This window comes from Artemia franciscana, chromosome 21 (genome assembly GCF_032884065.1).
Source record: "Artemia franciscana chromosome 21, ASM3288406v1, whole genome shotgun sequence".
Taxonomy (NCBI): domain Eukaryota; kingdom Metazoa; phylum Arthropoda; class Branchiopoda; order Anostraca; family Artemiidae; genus Artemia; species Artemia franciscana.
In genome coordinates this window covers 27,742,292-27,756,208 of record NC_088883.1, presented here as the reverse complement: position 1 = coordinate 27,756,208, position 13,917 = coordinate 27,742,292, and the positions used below count along the sequence as shown (strand labels likewise).

The following is a 13,917-nucleotide window of genomic DNA, read 5'->3' as shown; positions in this document are numbered from 1 at the left end:
GAAAAGAATCGAAGCAACTATTGTGTAAGCCCCCTCCCCTTACTCTTGGATTATAGGTATATAGCTATCTATGCAAGAAAAAAATTTGAATCGATTGATCAGCTTCAAGATTGACCTTTTTTTCTAATTTTGACAAATTCAGTTCATATAAGCCACTTTTCATCACATAAATAAAGCTACTTAAAAAACCAAGAAAGAACTCCAGTGCATTCACCCCCTTTTTAGTAGAAGAGGAATTACCCATTGTATCAATGATTACTTTATTTAAAATTTTTCAAATGTCTCGGATCTAGAAATAATAGGTTAATAGTTTTCAAAAATATTTGTTTTAATATGCTTATTAATAGGAGTGAACTTTTGCTATATTTGAAAAAAAAACTAATTGTTTTTAAAGATAAATGACCACAACATTAGAAAATTTATTAGCCACGGAGGAAATAAAGACAACACTAAATTCAATTAACTAATCTGTCGTAGAAACCACAAACAATAAAAATTGTGCGTAGAGGAGAAACCTGACCAACGAAACATTTAAAAAGTACACGTAAAAGCAATACAGCGAGTTAAAACTACAAGGCATCTTTGTCCTCCTTTTTTGGTTTTTAACTGTTTCTTTTTTTAATGTTTATATGTTTTTATAATGGTTCCATCTTTCAAACTGTCCTTTTTCTCTTTTTGCGCTACTGATGATTTAGTAATTCTGCTTTCCCGAAGTTCTTTGTTTTCTTCATTTTTCACGGCTGAATAATTAAATTATTGTTTTTTCAAATTAGTTTCACTATAAAATCCAACCAATTTTGTACAAAGGTTTTCATACTCCCTCCAACCAAAGAAAGAAATAGAAGAATCCCAAATGTTAGTAGAATTAAGAAGAATAAAAAGAAGAGTAGAAAGTAGAACAAAGAAGGTCTTCAACTGACTCCCAGATATTATGAATAATATGCGTAATTTTTTCCGAACAATAGATCGATATATAGATAAGTGTATTTCAAAAACCCATGGGCCATATACACACAAAAATATAAATAAATAACAAACAAGCAAGGAAATTAACAACAGTACGAATTACAAACACGCACAAAAAACAGAATTCAACGCGAAAAGTGCCTAATCTAGCAACGAAAGAAAATAGTCATATAAAACTTTTCTTCTTATTAAGGATTTATCTATATACACTCCCACTCGAAATATTGTGGTTGGGTTACTATTTTGCAGAATACCCGGAAGCATCAAATTAATCCCATGCAAATAAATTTCCCGTAGATCCAAGAGCACCGGGCATTTCCAGAGAAAATGATCCAAGTCTTCATCATCATCATTATAAAGGGGACAAACATACCGCCTATCAGGACCAACTATCATTTTATTTTTGTCGAAAGTTTTTTGCCTGTTCTGGATTGGAAGACAAATTATTCCATCCCCTAATATGAAACCCTGACAATAATTGACATAAGAATCTTTCGGGGCCATGCTTTCTATGAGAAATCATTTATATCGGGGTGTCTTGTGTCAAACGTGGCGGAACTGTGTGGCAAATACGGCGCTACGTGATGTGTACCAGGTGGCAGGAAGTCAGCCCCCTCGGATTCGATCAACTGGCAGTATTTTACACCAAGGTACATAAAGCATCATCGTCTGGTTGAATTTTTTCACGGCATGGCAGTAATATATAGAAAAACAAACTGTAGATTAATTATACTAAGAAAAAAAGAAAGAAAAAGAGAGCATCGTGACACATAACCCTACGTGCGGCCCAAGGTGTTCAAATTTAGGTAATTTGTCGAGTTTACAGCAACGAGTTACGAAGATATATAAAATTAAATGAACAGTATTTAAATCCAGTGCAATCTGCTTATTATATTGCAAAAAAAATAAAACAAAAGAGAATATCATGACACATAACCCTAAATGCCGGTGAGAATACCGACAGGGGAGAAGGGAAATCACTCCCTATACTTTGTAAAATACCTTTTTTTGTATCTTCCCAAAAAGAGATATCTTTACCGTGGACAGGGCCGTAACAACTTTACCGTGACACTGGGCCCTGTCCACGGCCCAGTGGCATTCTGGCCTCTCTTAAACTGGGGGAGAAATCTTGATTAGTCCCCCTCCTGTCTCCCAAGAATTTTCAAGGTAAACTTCAAAATGATTTTCATTTGTTATCCAAATTTTCCATTCATTTAAATCTGACTTTTCTTACTTTAGCCTCTGCAAATTATTAATTATTTCAACACCCTGTAAAATAGGAACAGGTTTCACACAAAATGTATTGAAAAAACATGAAACATAACCTTTAATTGAAAAATATCTACTTACTCACATTATCAAGGAATTGTGGTGAAGATATGGGAAAAATGAAAATTTCGAATTTAATTTGCTTATATTCACCTACAATTGCACCCTCTACTTTATTCTAATAAAATTTCAAAAATTACATAGTGATTATAACCATCAGGTTGTTTATTTAAAAATGGGCAACCTTTTAACATTACGTGCCCAAGGCAAGTGCCCCCTCCGTCCCCCTGAAACGACATCTGCCATGGCCATAATCCAAAACAAGACAAGTTCTCAGAATAAGCTTTGAGATTCAAACGCTCAATGCAGTTAGCTATTTTGAAGAGAACTGACTGTGAAGACATGTAACCTATGATGAGTCACTTCAGCAAGCTATTAATTTCTCCTTCTATCTTAACGAAGTTCGGATTTCAGTTCATAAATCCGAAATTTCAGTTCGGATTTATGTCTTTGTTCAAAGTGTGACAAAATTGAAATTTGAAAATCCATATTTAAACTTTCCCTATTAGCCTTAAACGGTTTTAAGCCAATTTACTCATCAACTCCTGGTTTCCTTAGAGGGGGTTGACTTAAAATGCTTTGCAAATAATTCTCTTCGGATTAGAAGTGTTTCAGAGTCAGCTGCACCCCAAGGATTAGCTTTCTAGCTTCAAACTTGAAAAAACTAACTTCGGTGGACTTAACGGATTTAAGTTACTCCCAAGTCCTTCTTGTATCTCAGAACTTTAAAAAAGTAAAAAGATGACTTTCTTGGAAAGTAAAAAAAGCCAAACTTCTCTTGACTGGTGATCACAACCATAAAAACGTTTTTTAGTTTCTTATAAGTTCAATTGACCACTAAATAGTTTTTTACTGTTTTTCGACATACTTCTTTTTTAAGATCCATTTGTTGTATAATATATGGGCATTAGGTGGCATTAGGAGCTTGATATTTCCTATCTAAGTGGCAGTAGGAACCAAAGATAAATTAGGTACTTCAACACAGACACTACAGGGCACACCCCGAATTAGTTGTCTTTATACAAATGGAAATTTTGTTCACAGCCTTCTATTTTACGTTCATCACCACCTTGACCACTTGACCTTGTATATGCTTTGGCTGATTCATTATGTAAAATCTACTTCTCTGCAGTCCTAAGGGAATATCACTGATTTGGTTGCATTTATCTACAAAAAAAAGAAAGATGAAATCCCCTCAATTGCTGTGGGAGCTGATGAGCCTGATATGATAAGCTTGATGTGAGAGATGAATTGGGGTGATTGAACAGCTGTCGATGACCACCATCCATTTTATCTCAACCCTTGTCACTTGATCTTGTATATTTTTTGGTTCATTCATAACGTAATCTACTCCTGCGCAGTTCTTAAGGGTATATCGATAATTTGGTTGCATTTATCTAAAAGAAAAGTCTGATATCATCTGAACAATTGTGGAAGCTGATGAATCTGAGATAATGAGCTTGATGTGGGAGATAAACTGGGTTGATTAAAAAGCTGTCCATGACCACCATCTATTTTATCTATACCCTTATTTTAACCACTTGACCTTGTATATTCTTTGATTCATTCGTTATATAAAATCTACTTCTACACAGTCCTGAAGGGAATATCACTAATCTGGTTGCAGTCAGAAAACTCTGAAATCCCATAAATTTCTGTGGAAAGGAATTCTGTATGGAATTCACCTGTTTTGAGTGTTAGAGAGGCTGAGCACCTCCCACGGTTTAAAAAAGATTTAAAGAGTATTTGTTGGGGAATTAGATTTTTATTTTTTTTATTTAGGGGGGATGGGATTGGAGTGGGCTATAGGGCTGGAGGGAGGATTGAGTTGAAGGGGTTGGGGTGGAAGGAGTTGTATTTGGATGACGGTTGTTACCCTGGGGGCATTTGAGAGAAGGTGATTGTCTTTTTTCTTTTTTCCTTTAATTATTATTTTAATTAGTGTAGGATGCTTCTTGGAACGTTTATGTAGTTTTTTTGGGTATTATTTTTAATTTAGGATGTCTTTAGGATTGTTTATATAGTTAATCGCTACACGTTAGCAAAATTTAAATTTGTCCCTAGTGTTGTGATTTATATCTGTAATAGTTTATATTTTAGTTTATTATATAAATAAAAGTGAAAAAAGTCAAAGAGCTGATACACTTGAGAAAAAGGGGAAAAAAATTAACAACTGTCTTACATAATAAGTGAATCTCCAAGATACAGCAGTTTGAAAGCAGCAAATACATTATACAATTTGCATTGTAACTAAATTTAACAACTATATACAGGATGGGGACTTACGTAACAAACACTAAACATGAGAGACTCTTCAATCTTATTAAGTGGAAAGTGCATAGATATGAACTTTTACTTCAAAATAAGAATATTTCTGTAATTAAAGGGATGCTTTTACACCATTATCCCTAGTCCAAATATATTCTTCAAATTAACAGATGCAAATGGTCACCCCTTTATCGACCAGAAGAATATCTCTCCAAAAGTTAATTTGACCTTCAAAATTCAGTTCTTGAGGCTTTACCACCCCCCTCTCGTAACAAAAGATAGACTAGCCTTCCCCGATTGCTGAAGTGCAATTATGCTATACGGTTTAATTTTTAATAATACTGCAGATACGTCTTGAATAATAACCTTTTTTTAATGGACTGTGCGCTTTCTTCCCTATGCTTAGAGTATAAAGAGCCACCTCTTGACAGTAAGACCTCTGAAGATCTTTGTGTGGACTGAAGATTTTAAGAACTTTGCGTGAACTAGATACTTCTTTCCCTATGTTTACGGAAGAAAGTGTTATGCATTATGACCTCTGAAGATCTTTGCATGGACTGAAGACCCGAAGAACTGAAGAATTGTGTATGGAATGTATACTTTCCTACTTAAGTTTAGGGAAGAAAGCACCACCAGTCGACAGAAATTTTAACAGCAATTAACAGAAGCTGGAACTTTCTTCAGGGGCAATCACCATTGTCAGACAGTTCGTGGTAATGAACTGTAAGTAAAGAGCAGCCCAGGTCAATAGCAACTGAAACTCTAAAAAACAAATTTTGATACTAATAGATATATCAAAAGGATCGGCTTATGTTGCCAATTTCAAATATATAAGCTTAATAAAGATTAGTCTTAACTGAAGACCACGAGCCTGAGAAATTTACCTGGTAATCGAAAAAAGTGAAAAATATCCCTAAAAGTCATAGAATCTTACTGAAAATGACTCCATCAGATTCAGTGTATCAGAGAATCCTATTGTAGAGGTTTCAAGCTCCATTCTACAGAAACCTAGAATGTAGTATTTTCAAACAGTTCGTAGTAACGAACTGTAAGTAAGGAGCGACCCGTCTCAATAGTAACTAAAACTCTAAAAAAAGGAATTTCAATACCAACAGATATATCAAAAGAATTGCATTTTTATGCTGATTTCAAATATATAAGTTTCATTAAGTTTAGTCTTACCCATCAGAGGCTACAAATTTGCCTGATTTTCGAAAAAAGGAGAAAACACCCATCTAGAAGTCGTAAAATCTTAATGAAAATTATCCCATCAGATTCAGCTAACAGAGAACCATACTGCAGAGGTTTCAAGCTCCTATCTGCAAAAATGTGGAATTTTGTATTTTGTGCCTTAAGAAAGATCACAATTGCGTGTTTATTTGTTGTTTTTTTTCAGGGATGATTGTATTGAAATAATGGTCCTAGAATATCAGGAGAGGGTTCAATCAAACGGAAATTAAAGTTCTAGTACCCTTTTTAAGTGAAAAAAAAACTGGAGGGAAACTAGGCCCTCTCCCACGGCCTTTTTGTCTCAAAATCGTCTGATCAAAATTTTGAGATTGTCATTCAGTTCAGTATAGTTGAAAAGCTGAATAAATATACCTTTGGAGATTTCATGACCCCCCCCCCCCACAGCCCCCAGAGAAAGGTCCTTAAGCTACAAAATCTACCCACTGTTTGCGTTTAATAATTGCTATTGGGAAGTATGCATACATTTTTCGGGTGAGGGGGCGAATTTTCTACAGATCGGATTTTCCACGGGGAAAATTTGTCGTGGGGATGGAAGTTTTCAGGGGGTGGATTTTTCAGGGGAAATTTTACACTGTTGCAATTTGCCAGAATTCCTATACAACATTCTTCTCATGTCCTGCTTTCTCTTTGTCGATTCAATTTTACGCGTGGAGATATGAAGGGTAAGTGTCCTGCGTAAATTTTCACCAGGATTGGATTACCTAGAGCAGTGGTTCTTAAACTAATATAGACAGTTTACCCCTTTTTAACCAGAAAACATTTTAGGTACTCCTTCTCAGTTACCGATACTAAGTAAACTATAGCTAAAATATAAATAAAATTGCCAGTCCTAGAGTTAAAGGGTTGGTCTATTTTTTATTGGTTGGCCGTGTACTCCTTTAAAATTTTTGCGTACTCCCAAGGGATGTGTGTAGCAAAATTGGAGAACCACTAGTGTAGAGAATAAATCAGTCAGGGGGAGGGATTTTTCCGTGGAGTTGTGAGCAGATTTCCTGGCATTATTTAAAAAAACGATCAGAAATTAAATAAAAGAATAAGAAGTTTTTTTTCAACTGAAAGTAAGGAGCAACATTAAAACTTAAAACGAACAGAAATTAATGCGTATATGAGAAGGGTTGCTCCTTCTCAACGCCTCCCTCTTTACGCAAAAGTTTGAATTCCGTCCCAATTCTTTAAGAATAACTCCTGAAACACTACGTTCTTTTAAATAGAATAATAAGAAGCTTTTTCTAAAAGTACTAAAAGACTTTAACGTAAAGAGCTAGGTATTAAGGATGAGCAGCTCCCCTCATATACGCTATAATTTCTGTTCGTTTTAAATTTTAATGTCGCTCCTTACTTCCAGTTTAAAAAAATTGTTCTTCAATGAATTGTACATAAAGGCAGTTCTACATTTGCTAGAACTGCCTTTATGTTTTACTCACTTTATGTGTATATTTTTATATGCTAGAATGTGAATCTAAAACGCATTGAATAGAACGTTATTAAGGCATTTCAATTAAAAACAAAAGGATGTGGAGCTATAATGGAGTTTTGATTTAAATACTGGAAGTACAAAATTAAAAAAGTTAAATTATTTCTGGAGCTGATTCTTCCCCCTACTAACTTACATGACTAAACTAAAACCAATTTCACCTACCTAGCTGCAGTACGAATATTATCATAAAAAAACACTAAGTCTTATTCTTTTTTGATTATTTCTTTCATGTGTTTCAATGAAAATTTTCTTGTTTTCATTGGCTTCTTGCTTTTCAGTCATTCCACTTCTGTCATATTTATATATTTAGAGAATGGATTCATTTCCGTTTTTGAAAGTTTTAAAACAAGAAAGACTTATATTGATGATATATTTTAGGAAGTAAAGGACCCTTATCTATCAGGGGAAACGATTTGACTTGAACCAACGTGGCGAAATAGGACATATAGTACATTTTCGCAATTATCCCATGGACTAGGCTCACCTATTTACTTGATGATAAGGTTTCGAAGGCGGTATTTTTGTGTAACCATTAATGTACAAAGTGTAAGGGGTCCTTTTTATTCGCGTTTATTTTATATTAAAATGAGGATGGATTCATTTATAAAATTATCTGCTGAAGGTAAAGAATGACGTTGAAACTTAAAACGAGCAACAGTTTTACAGTTACTTAATGATTTTTTTTCTCGAAATTATTTGTGGGGGGGGGGAAATTACCCCCCCCCCAACGACACCACTAAGGATTTTATGTTCTTGTAGCGGCTTTCGACGTTTTCTTAAATGAATTGTAATCAGGGTAAGTTTCTACACAAATCAAAGAAATGAAAAAATAATAAATCGAATAAATTTACGCAAAAGTGATAAAAAAAAAGATTATAGACTGCTGTGGAGCAAGCATGTTCACAAAGGCTTTGTTCAAGCGCTGTCACGCATCATCTTTTTCAATGGAAAAAAAAATTGTTTTTCTGTTATTAAGAACATATTGTTTATGTCTCCAGTTGCGATAAAAACGTATACTGATGAAAACAATCGTGATTAGCGGGAATTACGTAATAAAAGTTTTTTGGTTATACTTATATAAAAGCTATATAACAGAAAACTGTTTTAAAGAAAAATAGCTTCCAGTTAAAATTTGTATTTCAGAATTTTAAGCAAACAAAGCCATATTTTAAAAAGAATATATTTATAAAAGGATTATTTAACGAAAAAACTAATTTCGAAGTTAAATCTATTTTATCATCATAGTAAATAATGGTTCGGAACTTGAAAACAACGAAAAAAAAGTCAAATATTTAAGAATTAATCTTAAAGTGCCATACAATCTAAAAATGAAAGGCGGTTCTTTAAATTGAGTAAGTGGAAACTGACACAACCATTTGCATTTTGAAAAATTTGCTTAATTTTTAACGAAAAATATCTTTATACGCAGTTCTGTTGATTTACACCTAGCGGGCGCCGATTTTGAAAATAAGGAACGTGTGTGAAAAATCAGCAGAAAATCAGCAGAAAAATCAGCAGAAAAAAATTGTCATTGAACTTTAGGAACTATAACTTCCCTGATTGCTGTAGAAAAGTCAACACTGCGATAAATCTAAACTCTGTATCAATTTGGATATTATTGAAATTATTCAAGATTTAAAAATTCAAATTATTTGTTGATTGACTTACCTACAAACATATATTTTTAGAAAAAAAACTAGGCTATTTTGTTTTGTAATATTTATCCGGTAATTAACATATCAAAAGAATCTTTAATTTTGTCTGATTTAAATAATCACTATATAATTTTATATACAATTTTTATATATTCCTACTAGCCTGTAATTGCTCAACAGCTTGACTGAAAATAACGGTTGTACCACCCTATGTAATACCCGACGATGAGCTATTTCTAAATTGGTATTAACATTTTTTGGTTAGGCTTGTTTGTAAACAAGGAAAGTATGCGCTTGTTAATTTTCACCATTCTACCATTTGGTTTCACCATTGGTTACCAGTGTGGTAGCCAAAAAGAGGATTCATGCAACAAGGAGATCGTTATAGTTGTTTAACGACGGGAAAAAAATAATAAAAAGTCGCGGTTTTCAGGTATGAATAGACCGAAGATGGAGCCAGGGGCAAAAAAATGTTTTCATTTGATGTTAATAGTACTAGGAATGGTACTTGTATTTAGAAGTGAATATCTACTTGTACTTGTACATTTAGAAGTGAAGTTATGTTAATTCTAATGAAACATACAAAACAAGATGAAAACGCAATACTTTAGTAATACAATTATGAAAACTACAGCAAAAATTATGACAGGGGGCCCGCACAGAACATATTATATTAAATACCTAATACAACCAAAATACCATCTCCAAATACTAAATTTTTAATAAAAATATACCTAAAACGTAGATTTCAACAGACCCTAAGCTAATTTTCTTCAAATGCTGACAGACATAAACCAGTTATTGTCTGATGTGTAGATTCAAATACTCGAGTGTGTACCATTTAATACGCGATTACCCTTTAAATTATCGACTTCACGTTCTAATTTAATACATCTTACTTAATAATGAAATAAATAAAATACATTCTTAGTTAATAATTTATTGAAAAAACTTTAGTTAACAAGGAACTATTTAACAAACCACCGATCATCTTCTGCTAAGAAATGGTTGTTTCTGACGAGCTGTTTGTGGTAAGCGATAACCCTAAGGAGAATTAGCCCTACTCCTGTCGGTGGTTCCTTTTCGTATTGGATTTGATTTGATTTCTAATTTTAATTTCTGCTCATTTTAGGGACTATTTATTCATCTATAGCAGAATGGGTTTTCTTTACATTTGAAAGAATTCTTCTGCTTCTTATTGAATTGTTATTGAGACGCTTTGGCAAAACTTTATCCTCAGAATCAAATACCAAGCCCTGAGACGTGTTTCTGCAGCTGAAATCGAACTGTGGGTTCCGTAGCAGTGGCCAACCCTACTGTGCCACCACAGGACAGAAGAAGAAGAAGAATTCCTATTTAGTTTTTTGTTCCCTGTACGGATTACGATTAATAAAAAAAAAGTTTCTGATTCGTTGGCCTTAGTAAAATTCCCAAAAATTCAAATAGTCTGAACTCCAATGGTAGCTTTTCTAGCTCTGGAATCTGACTAAATCTGAATTGGCCTGACCTCACGTTAGTTACACTGGGGGTATTTCAAAGAATTACCATATAAAATCCTTTTTAATTGTCTTACACTCTCTTGTAAAAATTTTTCATATGGGATGTTCCAGGGGAATTAACCAGGGGCTTTTTCTTGCGTGTTTTGATTTCCGAGAAATAATTTCCACGGAAGAGGAAATTTCTGGAGTGATCACAGTTGTGGAGTATCACTTGCAACTATTATCTCACGGGTAATAGCTGTGATTACTCCCATCTCACTTTTGCAGATATGTTATTATTATTGTGTGTTATTATTTTTAAGATCAAAGTGCAATTAAAGAACTACTGAAAGAAGTTTTGTGCGTACAAAGTAATCAGCAAGTCAGATTTAGCTAAATCTTGGTATTCGCTGAGTCTGTTTTGTCTAAGGCCACAGCAATACAATAGGTATATTTATTGATAAAACAGCAGAAACCTATAAATGAAATGTGTTTGTTTTACCTTGTGTTTAACATCATACCTTTTCTACAATAATTGAAATGACAAGATCTTGGTTTGAAAACCTTGTATAAACACTAATTTGTTCCCATTATTCCGTACCAGTACTATGTATTTGTAGCAAATACCGTATTTTTTGCTGCTCTAAGAAAAGCCGTATCCATTGAGGTTTCAGGGTTTGACCCCCCTCCTCCCCCCTAGGTTTTTGTCTGACTCGTAAAAAACGGCAAAACTGCATGCAAACAAACTTTGATTCGTTTTTGTAGCCCCCCCCAAAGAAAAACCTGGATACACTCTTGGCTCTAAGCTTCCCTCTTTCTAATTTCAGGATGAAAACGCATTAAATATTACCGCAGAATCGCCAATCACAAATTTTATGCGAGAATGTTGGATATAGTTCACTTCAAAAAATTACGAACTGGGCACACAATGGCACCGCAACGGTCATAATTATGAGTGGGTTATTTGACCATAGTCGAACTACAATCAACATCAAGCGTTTTTCTCTTCTTACAACATCTACTCCAATTGTTTTACCTCGAACTCTAGTAGACTTTTCTGTCAATGGGTATAGTCACCTTACAGTTACTTATAAATGTCGGGAATACCGCTCACAGACAAAGGTGGTATTAAAGTATTTAGAAAGAACTCAATTTGAGTTCCTCTGAAAATCTCACCTGATAGGCATTTTCCAGACCAAGAACCGAACTTTCGACCTTCGGACCTAATTAGAATTATAGATAATTTGAATGTAGTCAAATTAACTATAATGAAACTCCGAAGTTCGGAGTCCCAAAGTAATCCCAACAGCTATTCATGTGGGAGGTTGGCCTTTACCAGTGGTTTTTAATCCCAATAGCTATTCAGGTGGGGAGGTTAAAGGCCAATGGTTTTAAATTTGGAATCCAAAGGGAACTATTCCATGAATCTTCGACAGTTTTATTCTTCCTCATAGTGCGGCAAAGGCTTTTAAGGTTAGTCATAGTAAATTGAATAACAAAATTTGCGGTGTCAATTACTTTTCGTCCCTTTTTCCTCAGCTAACAGTTTTATGCTGGACCGCGTGATTAGGATTGAAGCGAACTCCACTGCATCCTGAAAGAAGTTAAAATTGCCAGTTAGGAATTGCGAATAGTCTACAGTATGATAGTAATCCTCTGATAATATGGTGATCAAAAAAGGGCAAAGTGAAAAAGGGGTTTTAATTTACGTTACTATTTAGTGAGCCGTACTCCCCTTTTCCAGAAAAAAAAACGGTCTGAGTAGGCTATAGTCATTCGACGGCAGTGCCCGATATTCTGAGCTATTCATTTTAATGACACACTAACAAACATAATGGGTCTGTAGAAAAGTCTTTTTAGTAAGAATGTTATGCCAGTGCTGTTTAAGGCCACAGAAATACGGCACCTGAATCAGGAACAAAAGAGGGGAAGTCTTGGCTTTTGAGAAATTGTACCACCAGAGAATATTGATCATTCGCTGGTCAGAGAAGACGGTAAACCAGTCTGCCACTGCGGCTACAACCTCAAGTGACTGACACCATTAGGGTTTGACGGTAAAGAGTTTGAGACGTGTCCCCCGTGTGAACGAGCACAGAGTCCCAAAATCGCGTAGCATGTAGGCAAGCTTCAGGAAGTTGTAGCCAGGGAGGACCCAGAAATACATTGTACTTGACCTACCAAATGGTTTCACCAAGCCTTCACACCTCCATCCAATCAGAACAGGAGGACATCAATATGGCAGCAAACATGATGGATAATATGCGGACCTTCTTCGTTGCCCTAGGTCATACATGCCTTCGTTGCCTCTTGAGGCATAGATGGTTCAGAAGATCTAAGGTAAAAAATACATAGAAAATCGAAATCAAAATGAGAAGCAATATGGTGAAAAATATTTGAAAAGGCTATGGAATGAATTTGAACTTCGAACTAGCAGACTTAGACATCCTTTGTGCAACTAGACCACCTTAACTTAAATACATTATTTAATTTACATTCACTCCAAAATTTCTTCCGAGTATTATCGAACAAACAAAACAAAGTATATACCCATGTCAACAGGTCCAAGGAAATTTTTCTTGTTTTTCCACATGATGACTGACCGGAGGTGTTATCTCAGCCAACCCAGAAGATAGTTTAGTTTTTACTCATCTCGTATACTCGTCTTTGCGACCGTCAAAACTGGTCATTTTGGTCATTTTTGGTCAGTTTGGTCATTTTTGGTTAACGATCAAACACATTCTTACTATTTTGAAAAAAAGATCCTAATAGTATTTTTTTTAGTTTACTTACATTTTATTGTTCCGAATCTATGTTAAAAATTAATCATTTGGTTTCAATATGCTTCTATCCTGTGAAAGCCGTAGAGGCATATCTTAAACTAAGAAATTCGAGGAGCTAAGTTGTCGAATAATTCGTAAACATGAGAGGGATAAATGCGCGGGAGTCTTTTCCTTGGGATATCCTTTTATGATGTATTAATCTAGGCCCATAATGTTAAATGAACTGAGAGCTGAAATACTCTAAAATATAAACGGCATTACTTCAAAATCATAAGCGCTACTTCTGAGTTCAAATTATGATAGTTTTTTTTTATTTTTATTTTAATAACATCTGAGAGGATTTTCTATAATTAAAAAGATTATGCTAGAAAAGCCTCGGCTTCTATCCAGAATGCTGGTATTTGCCGTTGTGTTGGTATTGGTATTTACCCAAGGAAGGACACCCTGTGCTTTAACCAATTCCCTGGTGTATAAGAAAGGGGGCACAATTCGGCTAAAATAAATTGGGCTAAAGTATGCATTATAATCTGTACTTAATTTGACACATCTTTCTAAAATTGACTGGGAAAGGTTGAAAGGATATTAAAGCAGGGAGGGGGATTGCTTTGTCTCAGGCTGGTTTAAAACTTATTGGGTATGTGAACACAAAATTACCAAAGCATTCGTAAAATTGCCAAAGTTTGTTTTAAACTGTATCAAAGAGTTCGTGATAC

The 13,917-nt window shown here is 34.6% G+C and overlaps 1 protein-coding gene across 2 annotated transcripts in view; it reads right to left on the bottom strand.

The window, feature by feature from the left end:
- LOC136040543 (lachesin-like) overlaps nucleotides 1–13,304 on the bottom strand; it is an 83,533-nt gene extending 70,229 nt beyond the window's left edge. Inside the window, exons 1-2 of one of the 2 annotated variants that reach the window (XM_065724745.1) lie at nucleotides 13,215–13,295; nucleotides 5,746–5,882 (exon numbers count right to left, since the gene is read on the bottom strand). The gene's annotated coding sequence lies outside the window, so the exon portion shown is untranslated. Of the gene's footprint in view, nucleotides 1–5,745; nucleotides 5,883–13,214 lie in introns of both variants that reach the window. The other variant, XM_065724744.1, reaches the window with a different exon arrangement.
- Between the last annotated feature and the right edge of the window lie 613 nt (nucleotides 13,305–13,917).